Source organism: Chrysochloris asiatica, unplaced genomic scaffold, assembly GCF_000296735.1.
Source record: "Chrysochloris asiatica unplaced genomic scaffold, ChrAsi1.0 scaffold00035, whole genome shotgun sequence".
Classification (NCBI taxonomy): Eukaryota; Metazoa; Chordata; class Mammalia; order Afrosoricida; family Chrysochloridae; genus Chrysochloris; species Chrysochloris asiatica.
This window is the reverse complement of record NW_006408553.1, coordinates 8628237-8641847: the sequence shown is the minus strand read 5'-3', so window position 1 is coordinate 8641847 and position 13611 is coordinate 8628237. Positions and strand designations below refer to the sequence as shown.

The 13611-nt window shown below is 39.9% G+C and overlaps 1 pseudogene; it reads right to left on the bottom strand.

The window, feature by feature from the left end:
* Positions 1 to 522: 522 nt before the first annotated feature.
* LOC102830938 lies at positions 523 to 936 on the bottom strand (annotated as a pseudogene).
* Between the last annotated feature and the right edge of the window lie 12675 nt (positions 937 to 13611).

Here is a 13611-nt window from a genome sequence, read left to right as displayed (position 1 = left end):
AAAAAAAAAAAAGATAATGGATTTTTCTACAATACTTTTAAAGTCACCTAGTATTGATGTAAGGATCTCTGGTGGCATAGTGCTTACAAGTCGAAGTCGGGCTGCTAACCTCAGGATCAGCAGTTTGAAACTACCAGCGGTTCCATGGGAGAAAACTACCAGCGGTTCCATGGGAGAAAGATGAAGCTTTCTGCTCCTGTAAAGATTCTCAGCCTTGGAAACCCTGTACAGGGTTGCATGGGTCAGAATAGACTCGACGGCACTTAACTACAACAGTATTGGTGTGGAGTACTGGTGTGGCACTGTAGGCTCAGCACTGGAACGCTAACCATGAGGGTGGTGGGTCAACCTACCAGTGACTCCTTGGAAACATTATACAGAGCTGCTGACTCAGAATTGACTAAAAGGCACTAAACAGTATTCATGTGCTTAACTAAGGTTTTTGTTTGTTTGTTTGTTTTACCCTTAAAATCCTATTACCCGTGTTTATTATAAAGGAGAACCCTCCTCCTTGTGGCGGGCTTATCGGTAGGATTTCTGGTTGCGAGCACGGGCACCTGGACTCCCAAACTTCTTAGGTTTGCAGTGACGGAAATCAGCAACCAGTAGGGTCCAATCGTATTGGATGAGGATGTCTTGGATCTCTTTCTTGGAAGTCTCATGCACATATTTCTGGTAATAGGCAACCAAGGCTTTGGAGATGGACCCGCGGATTGCATAAATCTGGGCCACGTGGCTACCGCCTTTCACACGAACACGGAAGTCTACACTAGCGACCCGCTCTTTGCCCAGAAGGAGAGCAGGTTCCAGTAGCTTGTATTGCAAAGTGAGTGGCTCCATCATCTCCAAGGGTTGCCCGTTGCAGTGCACCACTGCTGTGGCAGTTTTCTTGCGTCTGAAGACTTGCATTTAGTGCAGCGTATCCTTGGACAGCATGGCTGGTGGTTTAGATGAGAGATTCTCATCCCGCGGTGCAGCAACCAGAAAAGTTAACTAAGTTTTTAAGATACATCTGTTTCTAATGCCATATCATTGATTTCTTAAATATTTTTAAATCTTATTTTTAATTCTTTCACAAAATTGTCTACAATCATCTTCAAAGTTATGTTTCATGGTTGGTTGGTTGTTGTTGTTGTTATGTGCCATGGAGTCGGTTGCAACTCATAGAGTCCCTGCACAGGGTTTCCGAGGCTGTGAATCTTTACAGGAGCGGAATGCCCCATCTTTCTCCCACGGAACAGCTGGTAGTTTCAAACTGCTGACCTTGAGGGCCACAGCCCAATTCATAACTCCTAAGCTACCAGAGCTCCTCGACAGCACACAACAACAACGATACCAGAGCTCCTTATGGTTGTTGTTGTTGAGTGCCATCGAGTTAAGTCTGACCCATAGAGACCCTGTATAGGGTTTCCAAGGAGCAGCTGGTGAGTTTGAACTGCCAACCTTGCAGTTCAAATGGCTTTGCAATCCAGGGCATTAACCCACAGTGCCACACCAGGACTCTTATGGTTAGGAATATGAAATTGTTGATACATTCAATTGACTCTTATGTATAAATCACAGTATTTTTAATTGAAAAATATTTAAGATTGAATCTTGGTGAGGCACTGTGTGTTAATGCACTGGACTGCAAAGTCGGTTTGAACCATAAGGTCAGCAGTTCAAGCTCACCAGCCCCTCCTTGGAAACCCTATACAGGATTGCTATGGGTGGGAATGTCCTCAACAGCACTTAACAACAAAATGGAGGATAATTCTCAATTCTAATTTTTGTCGCCTTAAGATGTATAGATATTTCAGCTCATTTTTCAAGCACCCTTTTCTGGACCTCAATTCAGAACAGCTTTTTTTTGACAAATACTTTAATTAGCCAAAATGTCAAATATATTGCTTAATCATTTTGAAAACTTGGCTATATTCTGCTATTGCAATATAGCAAAATTTCATTCCATTAAGGTACTGAACACATATTTTCTAATTCAAAGCAGGAACTCCCACAAGTCGCCACTCAAAGTGAAATCACAGCCTATGGAAATTAACTCTTGTTTGCCGTTTATTTGGGCTCTCGATGTTTAAATCTCCCCCTGCTTATTTAGTGATAAAGTTTTCCTGTTTGCAAACTTTGTTTTCATCATTTACAATATTGCAAGTGCTAAAAGGTTTTCAAACTAAAGTTTTTAGTGTTCTGTTTATTGAATACTTTTTTGAGGATTTCCAACTGCTTTTGAGCAAAATGCAAGCAATAAGGAGCTCTGGTATTGCAGTGGTTACCAATCGGACTACAAACCACACAGTCAACAGTTCGAATCTACCAGCTGTTCCACAGGAGAAAGATGAGGCTTTCTACTCCCGTAAAGATTTACAGCCTCGGAAACCCTGTACAGGGTCGCTATGAGTCGGAATCAACTCCACGGCACATCACAACAACAATTGTTGGATATATATTGTGAAATTGGAGCAGGACCCAGCAGTGTTTCATTCTATCTTGCATAAGGTCGCTATGAGTCAGAACCAACTTGATGTCACTAAACAACAACAGTTTCTGAAAACTTTCAAAACCAACAGAGAGCTTGACTTAACAGGATCAGACATTTCTAAAATCCAATTGGTGGCAAGTAACAAAGAGAAATTACATACTGCCTCAACAAACCATTTGCTTTTATTTTTATTTAAAATCATCAAAACTCATTCTGTAGTTTAATTATTCTGAAGTAACTGTAAGTAAATCTGAAATCATTCACAAACTGTGACAGCTATACCTTCTATTTTGACTGTGATAGTATCAGAGCTTGTTTGGACACAAATATGGATTTCCAGCCCACCACAACCAATACCAGGGGTCCTGTGGGATAAAGCACTGGATTGCAAGGTTGGTTTGAACTGCAGGGTTAGCAGTTCAAACTCACCACCCACTCCTCGGAAACCCTATACAGGGTCAATATGAGTCAGAACCGACTCAATGGCACTCAACAACAACCAATACCAAGTATACAATGGGAGCTTCAAAAATTTTGTGGAAAATGAAGTTAAAAGATAATTTTTCCACTGACTTTTTGAAGTCTCTTCATATTTCTGCTCCACATCAAAACAAAAATATTCATTGTCATCAAACAAACTCCAACTCATGGCCACTCCATAGGCTACAGAGAATTGTTCCATAAAGTTTTCTTGACTGCAATCTTAATGGAAACAGATCGACAGGTCTTTGTTCTGTCGTACTGTTGGGTGGGTTCAAACCACCAGCACCTTTAGGTTAGTGTCACCCAGGGACCTTTCTGCTACATACCTTCTTAATTTAACTTAAGAATATTAGTTTTATCACAATACTGTGTACTACCAGATGTTGTTTATATTATCACTGTAAACACAGATTGTTTTATCTTCAATATTGAACTTTATAATAGCACTCACAATAATGTCAAGATTTTGCATTCAAGAGAATAAACTTGGCCAAAAGTTTAACTCGGATGTCATGAGTGAATTTTTTTTTTAAATCAACCTATTATTAAAATTAAGGAGACCTGGTGGTGCAGTGAATTAGCATTGGACTACAAACAAAAAGGTGGGAGATTCGAACCCACCAGTCCCTCTGCAGTAGAAAGATGAGACTGTTGACTTCCATAAAGATTTACCATCTTAGAAACTCTATGGAGCAGTTCAACACTGCCCTATCGGGTTGCTGTGAGTCAGAATCAACTCAACTGTAATGAATAATTATTGAATTAATTGATTTTCTACTGAAGCATTTGATGGTACTTTATACAACTGGAGGAAAAGTTCTTCAGCTAATAGAACTCACACATCAGCAGCTATGACTTCATTTTTAGTATGTGCCCAGAAAAGCTTAGAATGGAAAACATGTGAAATTCATTTAGAAGATGTAAATGATATAAATTAATGTACTGACAGAGATAAAAAGACAAGCTTCTGAGTCATGAAAAACATGGCTTATGTAGCTACATTAAACTACTGTGTTAACGTTTGCAGTAAATGTGTATGCTTCTTTAGCAGATTTGGGACTGCTAGCTTTGGTCCCTGAGAGCACTGTGACCCTTATGGTAGACAGCAAATGTCAATAAACATTCTGTGCATATTACACGCTCAACTTCACCTTTCTTGAGAAATAGATATTAGGTATTTCATTTTTTATTAAATATACACAACTTTCTGTTTTTAAATTTTTGTGTGTGATTTGATTTGAGTGAAGATCTACAGATCACCATTTTTACTTTCAGCAAGTCATATATTTTGCTTCATTACAATGATTGCAATCCCCTCCGTGTGCCACCAATCAACTGTATTTACTTCTATTTCCTGTAATTTCTGCACTCCTTCCTGTGTCTCCCACTACCTTCACCTTATCTCTGCCAACCTCCCTCAAGTTGTATATTGCCTGCCCCATCACCCATGTTAACCTGCGAATAATTCCCTGCTCCCACCCCTACCCCCTATAACAATGATAGAATTCTTCATTTAGCATGAAAATCTTTTCTTATCTTTTTCCAACAGCAGTCTCATACAATATTTGTCCTTTTGTGATTGACTAATTTCACCCAGGTTCATGCACGTTGTGAGGTGTTTTATAGATTCGTTGTTATTCTTCAACATTGCATAATATTCCATTATGTGTATGTACCAAACTTTGTTTAACCATTGTTGGTGGACATTTAAGATGTCTCCATTGTGAAGAGTGCTGCAACAAACATGGGTGTGCATATATCTACTCATGTCACCACTCTTATTGCTTGAGGATCTATAGCAAAGGCTGTGGTCTGTGATCTTCTTCAGTAAGTATTTTAAGTCCTCTTAGCTTTCAGCATGCAAGGTTTTATCTTCTGCATATCACAGGTTGTTAATAAGTCTTTCTCCAATCCTAGTGCCTCATTTTTCTTCTTGGATTATTTGTTCAGCATAGAGATTGAATAAATATGGTGAAATAATACAATCCTGGTGCACACCTTTCCTAATTTTAAACTACTTGATGTTCCCTTATTCTGTTTGAACAACTACCTCTTCGTCTATGTACAGGTTCCTCCTGAGCACAATTAAGTGTTCTGGAACACTCATTCTCTGCAATGTTGTCTATAGCTTGTCATGATCCACACAATTGAAAGTCTTTGCATAGTCAATAAAGCGCAGGTAAACACTCTTCTGCTGTTCTCTGCTTCAGCCAAGATCCATCTGATGTGAGCAATGACATCCCTCGCTCCATATCCTCTTCAGAGAACATCCATATAATGGGAATTTTTTTAAAAAACTGTTCAATATTTTATGGGCCTTTACAATAAGAGTAAAAGTGAGAAGCAGTCAACTGCCAGGAGACTATTTAAAATTTTATTGGGCTGGTCTTTCCCATCTGACCTATGGACTTTTGTTACACAATAGAAAGCATTAGACTCTTGTGAATGAAACATTTGGGAGGTGGTAGTGATAACAGAGATGTTGGTCTGTCCCTAAGTGTTACTCCCACAAAGCCATTACTTTCCTTCAAAATAGTTGATGCCATCCTGTCCTGCCATGAAAACATTTTTTTTAAAGCCTTTCTTCTAATGTTAACCTCTCCAGTAATTTAGATGCTTACTAATGGTGAGCTATAAAGGCATAGACTAGGTTCCCAAAAGTCTTTGCTCTAATTCCAAAGCTTCCTATTGTTAGGCTTAAATACTGGGACTAGTTTGAAGGATGAAAGGAGTGAGTAAGGAATAATACTGGCCTTGGGAATAATCCAAAGTAATTTTTGGCTCCTGAAATTTTAGAAAAACATCATTGTCCTCAAATCTGCACAAACACCTTCTTTCCCCAAGCATTTCCCCTGAAACAATGCTTTAGCAGTCTTACTAACAAAAATAACATGTGTTTTATAATCCACTCACAGCCCCCGGGGTTCACCAAGGTCAGTAGTCTGTGCAGAAGATGCCCACTCCCCTTTTTGTCCTCAAAGGGAGATGCTTCAGTTTAAGTCAGGAAAATTGGATGTCATTATAGCAGGATGAATAATTGTTTCATACCATTATAGTCAAAATTCATTAGTGCAAACGTTACTGATCTCAGAATCACAATATTATCTTTCTCCTGGCCTAAGGTTAATTTTTGTGGTGCTGTAGGGTACACACTAAGGAGCTATGGTAGCATAGTGGTTACAAATTGGGCTGCGAACCACAAGATCAGCAGTTCGAAACTACCAGCTGTTCCACAGGAGGGAGATGAGACCTTCTGCTCCTGTAAAGATTTACAGGGTCGCTATGAATCGGAACTGACTCCATGGCACTTAATAACAACAACAACAAGGGTTCACACTGGACTACTAACCATAAGGTTGGCATTTTAGAACTACCAGCTACTCCTTGGAAACCCTATACAGGATCGCTATGAATCAGACCACCACTCATCTTTTTAGCTTGTTGTACTGTGGTGGCTTGAATGTTGCTCTAATACCACCTGTATTTTGAATGATGGCAGGGTTACCCATGGTGGACAAATTTCAGCTGAGCTTCCAGACTAGGAAGAAGAGGCAGACTACTACTGAACATTTAGCCACTGAAAACCTTATGAACAGCAGTATGCTGAGCTAGTAATCCAAGAATCCAGATTATATGAAGAAGAACATGGCATCAGGTTTGAGGAAGACTCATTAACAACCTGTGACATGCAGATGATGCAACCTTGCTTGTTGAAAGCGAAGAAGACATAAAATATTTGCTGATGAAGATCAAAGAGCACAGCCTTCCATATGGGTTGCATCTCAATGTAAAGAAAATAAAAATCCTTAACACTGGACCAATAAATAATATCATAATAAATGGAGAAAATACTGAAGTTGTCAAAGACTTGATTTTGCTTGGATCAACCATCAACATTCATGGAAGCAGTAATCAAGAAATCAAACAACGGATTTCATTAGTTAAATCTGCTGCACATGTCCTCTTTGAAACATTCAAGAGTAAAGATGTCAATTTGAAGACTAAGGTGTGCCTGATCTAAGCCACTGTATTTTCAAAAGCCTCACATTCATGTGAAAGTTGGACAATAAATAAGAAATACTGTAGAAGGATTGATGCATTTGAATTACAGTGTCATAGAAGAATATTAAAAATACCATGGACTGCCAAAAGGAAAAACAAATCTGTGTTGGAAGAGGTACAGCCAGAATGTTCTTTGAAAATATGGATGGCAAGACTTTATCTCACAAATTTTGGACATATTACCAGGAGAAAGACATCATGTTTAGTAAAGTGGAGGGACAGCGAGATGAATTGGCACAGTGGTAGTAGCAATGGACACAAGCTTAACAATGATTGTAAGGTTGGTGTAGGAACAGGCACTGTTTCTTTCTGTTGTGTAAGGTCACTATGAGTTAGAACTACTCAACAGCACCTAACAACAATAACATGAATGGGAACCAACTTGACAGTACTTAACAATAACTACTATTAAATAAAAAAGAAAGGGGAAGCTAAATGTTGAGCTTTTGAGCAATGCAACTCATGAAAGCATTTTTGAGCTTTCTGAAATAAGAAAACTCACCATCTCCACTCCTCATCTGACAATAGGATTTACCATAAGGGTCTATGAAAAAAAACAAAAAACAAAAAAACTAAATTTGAATTTGAATGTTTTCTAATACAGATATTCAATCAATTTAGATCAACCCAACTTCCTTAGCTCTCCAGTTCTCCCAGTTGTCTGTCAGTTTGTCATACTGTGGTGGTGTACATGTTGTTGTGAGGCTGGAAACTGTGCCACTAATATTTCATATGCCAGGTTTGTGGGACTTCAGATTAAAACAGACTGGGAAGAAAGCCCTGGTAATACACTTCCAAAACTTAGCCAGTGAAAATCTCAAGGTGATATCACAGGACCAGGCCTTGTTTCATTGTGCTGTATGTAATGTCTCCATGAGTCCAAATCAACTCAGTAACAGCAAACAACAACTACTTGTCAAGTCAGAATGACTTGTAGTGAGTTTAGACTTTCATAACCATTCTTTCTTTACTTGAGAGGTAGCAGTAATACAAGAACACTAGGATCAGACATGAGAGGAGTCACTCATGTGCTGAGCCGCCATGAGTTATCCAAAACATTTCAGGCTCCAAAGAGATGAGACTTCATGCCAGTGGAGGTGAGGAGGTCAGGTGAGATTTCCAAAATGGTTATTTGTAGCCAAAGCCCTCAGCCAGCCTGCCAATTCCTTAAAGATAGAGGCCCCAATTTCCTCTTTCCTGAGTCCACTGCCTTATCAAGTGCCCAGCTCAGAGCAGAGACTGCAACTATTTCTTGAATTGAGTTCACGGCTGCCTTCAAAAGTGTCAAGGGTGCTACCACAATGGCTGTGAATTGTTTGAATAGATTTGCATGTTGTTTTGCCTCCTGAGTTTAGTAAACCCTCACTCCCAAGAATGGAAAATTAGATTAAGTTAAATCGCATAAGTGTTTTCAAACACAATGGTCTGGACAGGATGCATACAAAATGCATAACAGATTTTCAGACCAGTTCCTCTCATGGCTTTCTAGATTGGGAACGACAGACTGATAACAAAGCACTTGTGTCAACAGAGGGAGGAAGTGAAGGGGGTGCATGGGGAAGGTGAACAAGGAGAGAATGAGAATAGATTTGCAAAGAAGTAGATAACAAACATTTCCTTTTTCATAAATCTCATTTTTCCTAATTAATTTCTCAATTTTTCTAAATTTTAAAGGTTACCTTCTCAGAAGATTTAATAGACTGACAGGGATTGAGAACAAGGAGAAGTAGCCAGTTTATCTCTGTTCTCAATACTGGACCCACAAGAAGGACACAATAATTTTAAAATTACTATGCCCTGAGCTTTCACATATATTATCTAAGATTATAATCAGTGTCATTGTTGCCTGCACCTTTTAAAAGCAAACAGATCATTTCAATAGCAGAACTGGAAAGCGATATGCAAAAGATTGAAACAAGACCTTTACCTCATGCTTTATACAAAAACCAACTCAGCATGGATTAAAGACTTAAATGTGAATCCCAGAATTATAAAGGTCATCAATGAAAATATAGGGACAAATGTGAGGACTCTAATACAGGGCATACATAGATTACCAAACATTTTGAAAATTACACAAATAAAAGCAAAAAAATAGATGATTGGGACATACTAAAAATTAAAAATTTATGTGCATCAAAACATTTCACCAGAAGAATACAAAGGGAGCCCACAGAATGAGAGAAAATCTTTTGCAATGACACATCAGACAAGGAATTAATTTCTTAACTATACAGGAAACTAGAACATCTCTACAAGAAAAAGACAAATAACCCAATTTAAAAATGGGGACAGGACATAAGCAGACACTTCACTAAGGAGAAGATTTGGGCAGCCAACAAACACATGAAGAAATGTTCATCATCACTAGCCATTAGAGAGATGCAAATCAAAACAATAATGAGATATCATCACACACCAGCAATATCAGCAAAGATATAAAAAAGTAGAGGACAATTAATGCTGGTGAGGATGTGGAGAGTTTGGGACCATCCTACATTGCTGGTGGGACTGCAAAATGGTCCAACCACTTTGGAAAGAAATATGGTGCTTCCTCAGAAGGCTGGAAATAGAAATACCTTATGATCCAGCAATTCCTCTACTTGGTATTTACCCACAAGAAATATGAGCCATAACACAAGTAGATATTTGCACACCAATATCATAGCAGCACTATTTACAATAGCAAAAAGATGGAGACATCCTAAGTGCCCATCAATCAAAGAATGGATAAACAAACTGTGGTACATACACACAATAGAATATTATGCTACCTTAAAGAATAACACGGAAGCTACAAGACATCACATAACATGGATGAACCTTGAGGACATTATGTTGAGTGAAATGAGTCAGTCACAAAAGGAGAAATACTGCACAGGACCATTATTGTAAAAGATTAAGAAAAAGAACCCACCCTAAATGGGGGGAAAACAATTCTTTGCTGATTACCGGGGTCTAAGGGGTGGGATAAAGGGAGGGAAGGGAAGGTGAAGCACAGGGTAGGGAATAGACACAGGATAGCTTCGGTGTTGGGTGGGGAGGCAATACACAAGAAGGGAGAGGGAAATGGAAGAACAAGGCAGATGGGAGAACAGTTAGGCAGGTTTGCACGGGCTTAGTGGGACAGAGGTAAATAATGCTGAATGCACAACTTTAGAACAACAGGGCTCTGGGATACAGGGATTAAGGCATGGTTTGAATGGGTAAAACAGGAAATAATGCTAAAATGCTTGGTTGTCTTTTGACTCTTGGTTTCCCTTGCTTGCCATTGTAAAATAGACACTTGAAGGGGAAAGAAAGGAATAGCCAGAAACATTACCATAGAAAGCTTATAAGTCCATCTTCAGCCTATAACTGATTGTTGTTGTTGTTGTTAAGTGCCGTCGAGTCGGTTCCGACCCATAGCGACCCTGTACAGGGTTTCCGAGGGTATAAATCTTTACGGGAGTAGAAAGCCTCATCTTTCTCCCACGGAGCGGCTGGTAGTTTCGAACTGCTGACCTTAAGGTTCGCAGCCCGATTCGTAACCACTACGCTACGAATACCTAAAATGGGGCTAGATCTTGCCCAGTGAAGGACGCTCCCTGCAGAGCCTTTGCACTGCACAAGACCATAGGTGGAATCCTGAACCCCATCCAGAATCTTCTAAGGTAGGAAATTTCCACTTGAAAGGACAAGCAGAGCAGTCTGGAGCAGCTAGAATAACAGAAGGTACTTCGTGAAAGAAAGGCCAGCAGGAAAAATCAAAAACAATAAAGGCAGTCTGACTGATTACAACAAGAACAAGCAAGCTGCTCACCTGGGAGCCATCAAGGCAAGTGGTCAGGTCCCCTCAGGGCAAATCCCTTCCAAAACTAAGACTCAAGGGGAATACTCGAGCAATCATGTGGTCTGGCTGGTGACCATGTTGGTTACTGATAAGTGGAAGTGGGAGAAAAACAGTAATGAAGTTGTGAGCTAAGTCCAACCATGTTCTATGAACTCCGGTAAACCTGGGTTGAGACCTGGTTGGCCAACAGTATGGCAAGACCTAGGGACTTCTGGGCCCAGATGCAGTGACATGGCCACAGAGGACTAGAGCAGAGAGTGAAGCATCCAGCTAATATGAAGTGAGGGGTGATATACAAGAACATCCACTTGACCTGGCTTCAATAGCTGGATGATCAGAATTTGACTAGAAGAAGAAAGAAGAAAAAAAAGAGGTATCTACTACAATTTGATGAACTTTGCCTATACTTATGGATGTAGTAGCTCAAAAGAGGGAACAAATCTTCCCAGCGATGTTCATTCCCACCCCTTCGGTACACAAGTTGACAGGGATGGGCAACTTAGACATAGGCTACACAAAATTAAGGGACTACAAAGGCAAGATGACTGGCTTACAAGCTTACAAGAGGAGGCTTAGTTTCAGAGTGTGCGGGGTAGGGTAGAATCTCTACTGAGTGGTTTCGAATCTTTCTACATGGGGCTGATGAAAGGAGATGGGGATAAGACTCTGTGGTACAATAGTGAATAATTGCTGTCAGGACTGACTGTGAGGGTTGGAAATGTAAAGGTAGACGTTTTGTAACAAAAGAAGGAGAGTGGTTGATTTTGCAGTCCAGGAGCCAGAGGTCCCTGCAACTATCAAATGAGAAAAGCAGAGTGCGGGACCCTACCCAGAGAAGCAGTGATGCCAGAGAAGGAGGCAGAGACGATGACAGAGATGGAGCGGCTAGAGACTCTGGACTCAGGGAGGGAGAGGGGCTGTGTGCTGATGGCTGGGGTGCAGGCATGTGGGGTGTACCCTTTGGTTCTTTGATAATGCATGGAGGGGACTGTAATCATTGCAATGAAATAAAAAATGATAGGATGAATGTAAACCTAATGTTCTCCCATTTACATGTGATGTAAACTATCACATAATTCACAATGAAAACTTAAAAAAAAAAAAAAAAGTAAAGAGATCATTGATCTTGACTGACTTCTGAATCATGGCAACCTCTGTGTGTCAGAGTAGAATTGTGCTCCACAGAGGTTTCAATGAATGCGTTTTTAAAGTAAATCACTAGGCCTTTCTTCTGAGGTTTATACATGGACTTTAAATTTTTCAGTTAGAAGCTAAGCTAAGTAACTGTTCGCACCACCCAAAGACTACTGCTCATGCACGTTAATGTTAGGATGCCACTGAGTCAGCTCTGACTCATAATGACCCTGTGAACAACAGAAAGAAATGCTGCCTGGTCCTGTGCCAGCCTCACTATTGTTTATATACTTCAACCTGTTGTTGTTGCCACAGTGCCAATCCATCTCATTGAGGGTCTTCCTCTTTTTCACTAACATTCCGCTTTATCAAGTATGATGTCCTTCTACACAGACATGTCCCTTCTGGCAAATATCCAAAGTACATGAGATGAAGTCTCTCAGTGCTCACTTCCAAGGAGCACTCTAGTTGTACTTCTTCCAACACAGGTTGGTTTGTTCTTCTGGGAATCCATGGTACTTACAATATTCTTCTCCAACACCATAACTCAGATGCATCAATTCTTCTAAGGTCTTCCTTATTCACTGTCCAACTTTCACATGCATATGAGGCTATGGAAAATACCATGACTTGGGTCAGGTGTACCTTAGTCCTCAAAATGATTTTTAGACTTTAACACTTTAAAGAAGACTTTTGTAGCAGATTTGCCCAGTGCAATATACCATCTGATTTCTTGACTGATGATTCCTGAGCATTGATTGTGGATCCAAGTTCAATGAAATGCTCATGACAAGTAGATACAAGGAGTACTGGTGTGGTGCTGTGGATTAATATGACAGACTGCAAAGTCAATTTGAACTGCAAGTTCGGGAGTTCAAGCTAATCAGCCACTCCTCGGAAACCCTATACAGGGTCACTATGGGTCAGAACTGACTCAACAGCACTTAACAACAACAGCAGATACAATTTAATACAAGATACAAGAGTCCTTGAACTCTTTCCAAGTGTAATCATGTTACCCAGAAAGTTCTGGTGCTGCCAGCTTGACTCAGTGAGGAAAAACAGTTCCTCCAGAAAAGCTAGAAACAGCAGCTAGGATTCTAATCTAAAGCAGTCTGGGTTTATGACTGAGTAACAGTTATGTTTTACTGTTCCTATTGCCAACATTCCAAGGCTGGGATTTTAGTTACTTGGGGGTGAGGAAAGCTGAAATCGCAGACATAATTGATAAAAACTCAAGAATTGAGTTTGGAGCAATTGCAGACAGAGTGACTCAGAATTCTTTTTTCATATAACTAGCTGCAAGGAAAGTTTTAAATCCGGGAGAAAAGTAGTAGTTACAATCTCTGGGGAAATAGATTTCCAGGTCCTAAAAGGCGGGAGGTAAGCTGAGGTTCAGAGACACCTGGGCACTGATCTCCCAACATCCATGAGAGTTAGGCTCTGCTGGTACTGAGATTACTGCCAAACAAAAACAGGAGAGGCCAACATCTGTTAACATTTCTAAACAGTTATTCTCATTGGAATAATGGGGGTGACTTCTTAAATGATTCTACACTGTTAGTTGTATTAATCTTATTTATTTTTTAATAAGTAATACTTGCATATGGTACAGAAGGTGCAC